The sequence below is a fragment of the Rhincodon typus genome, chromosome 39 (genome assembly GCF_021869965.1).
Source record: "Rhincodon typus isolate 14 chromosome 39, sRhiTyp1.1, whole genome shotgun sequence".
Taxonomy (NCBI): Eukaryota; Metazoa; Chordata; class Chondrichthyes; order Orectolobiformes; family Rhincodontidae; genus Rhincodon; species Rhincodon typus.
This window is the reverse complement of record NC_063370.1, coordinates 15,745,010-15,747,783: the sequence shown is the minus strand read 5'-3', so window position 1 is coordinate 15,747,783 and position 2,774 is coordinate 15,745,010.

The following is a 2,774-nucleotide window of genomic DNA, read 5'->3' as shown; positions in this document are numbered from 1 at the left end:
GCAGATATGGGCAGAGAAATGGCAGACAGAGTTTAATCCAAGTAAGTGTAAGGTGCTGCACTTGGTAGATCAAATGTTAAAGAAAAGCATACAGTTAAAAACTGGCAGGACCCTAAACAGCATTAATGCACAGAGGGATCTTGGCATTCAAGTCCATAGCTCCCTGAAAGTGGCCATGCAAGTAGATAGGGTAGAAAAGAAAGTGTATGGCAAGTTTGCCTTTATTGGTTGGGGAATTGAGTACAAGAGTCAGGATGTCATGTTGCAGCTTTATAAGACTTTGGTTAGGCCATACTTAGAGTATTGTATTCACTTCTGGTTGCCACATTTCGGGAAGGATGTGAAGGCTTTGGAGAGGGTGCAGAAGAGGTTTACCAGGATGCTGCCTGGAATAGAGGGTATGAGCTATAAGGAAAGGCTAGAAAAACTCGGATAGTTTTCTTTGGAATGGTGGAGGCTGAGGAGAGACTTGATAGAAGTCTATAAAATTATGAGATGCATTGATGGAGTTAATGGTTGGAATCTTTTTCCCAGAGTTGAAATGTCTAATACTAGGAGACATGCATTTAAGGTGAGAGCAGAATAGTTCAAAGAAGGTGTAAGGCGCAACCTTTTTACACAAGAGAGTGGTAGGAGTCTGGAATGTGCTGCCAGGAGTGGTGGTGGAGGCAGATATGGTAGGGGCATTTAAGGGACTTCTAGATAAGAACTTGAATATGCAAGGAATGGAGGGATATGGACGAAGGACAGACAGAAGGGATTAGTTTAATTTGGCATCATGTTCGGCACAGTATTGTGTGCCTCAGGGCCCATTCCTGTCCTGTACAGTTCTATATTCTATGTTCTATGTAAGACCAACAAGTTTTGTGAAGGGCAAAGAGTGTCTTTTATCAAGTTGATGGTCCTCGAGGCACAGTTTATGTTTGACTCAGCGTGCGTCCTGAGGAACAGACAATAGAGGACAGAGTTCTGCGTCATTGAGCTGCTTGGGATGAACTTCGACAAAATCTACTGCATCTCTCTCAAGACCTTCTTTGCAAAGGCACATTCCAGAAGAGGCCATGTTGAGGTTGTACAGGACATTGGTGAGGCCTCTTCTGGAATACTGTGTCCAGTCCTGATCGCCCAATTATAGAAAGGAGAGGGTTCAGAAGAGATTTTACCAGGATGTTGGCGGGTATGGAAGGTTTGAGTTATAAAGAAAAGCTGGATAGGCTGTGACTTTTTTCATTGGCGTGTAGGAAGTTGAGAGGTGACTTTATAGAAGTTTATAAAATAATGAGGGGTATAGATAGAATTAGTGGTAGTTGTCTTTTCTCTAGGATGTGGGATTTCAAGAGTAGGGGGAACATTTTTAAGGCGAGAGGAGAAAGATTTAAAAAAGACATGAGGGGCAAATTTTTTACAGATAGTGGTTAGCTTGTGGAATGAACTTCCAGAGGAAGTGGTGGCTGTGGGTAAAGTTACAACGTTCAAAAGACCTTTGGATAAGTACATAATTAGGAAAGGTTGGGAGGGATATGGGCCAGGAGCAGGCAGTTGGGACTAGTTTAGTTTGTGTTCAGCATGGACTGGTTGGACTGAAGGGTCTGTTTCTGTGCTGTATGACTCTATGAGGCGTTTAACCCCTGCCACAGCCACTTTGAGGATAGCATGCGGTAGCGGTGGGTATACATGAAGGATCTCACAGGTAGTACCCTTCTCACAACCAGACAAGCAATGTGTTGGTGCTTGTTGGAAATTTCTAGCGATGAGACATTCTGCCAAATGACTGACAGTCCGCTCAGGGAACCACCTGACAGGATTTGCCCACTCCTTCTCCTGTAGGGTATTGAGGACGTTATGTGCTGACCACTGTCCAGGATTCTCTGGGGAATGTGTGTTCAAATCCCACCATGACAGCTGCTGCATTTTAAACTCAGTCACTAAATCTGGATATTAAAGCTAGTCCCAGTGATGGTGACTGTCATTGATAGGTTTTTAAAACAATCTGGCCTGCACTCATTCCCGGCTCTAGGCACAGTGCAATGTGGTCGACTTTTAACTACCCTCTGAAATGACCCTTGTAAGGCACTCAGTTTGAGGTCAGATAGGTAAAGGCTAAATACTGCAGATGCTGGCAACCTAAACGAAATACACAGAATGCTGTAGAAATGCAGAAGGTCTGACAGCATGTGTGGAACGAGAAACAGAGTTAATGTTTTTGAGTCTGGTATGACTGTTCTTCAGGACGGAGTTTTTTAGAAGTACTTGCCGCACTGATGACCATGTCTCACATATTACAACATGTAGTTAGTTCCTATAAGCAAAATAAATCCTGAGTGGGAAGCCTCATCGTTCCCCAACCTCGCACTGCCCGCTTCTAAACCTCATCGTTCCCCAACCTCGCACTGCCCGCTTCTAAACCTCATTGTTCCCCAACCTCGCACTGCCCGCTTCTAAACCTCATTGTTCCCCAACCTCGCACTGCCCGCTTCTATCTCCTTCCCAAAATCCACAAACCTGAATGCCCTGGTCGACCCATTGTCTCCGCCTGCTCCTGCCCCACCGAACTGATCTCCAACTATCTGGACTCCATTTTCTCGCCCTTGGTCCAGGAACTCCCTACCTATGTCCGTGACACCACCCACGCCCTCCACCTCCTCCAGAACTTCCAATTCCCCGGTCCCCAACACCTCATCTTTACCATGGACGTCCAGTCCCTCTACACCTGCATTCCCCATGCAGATGGCCTTAAGGCCCTCCGCTTCTTCCTGTCCCGCAGGCCCGACCAG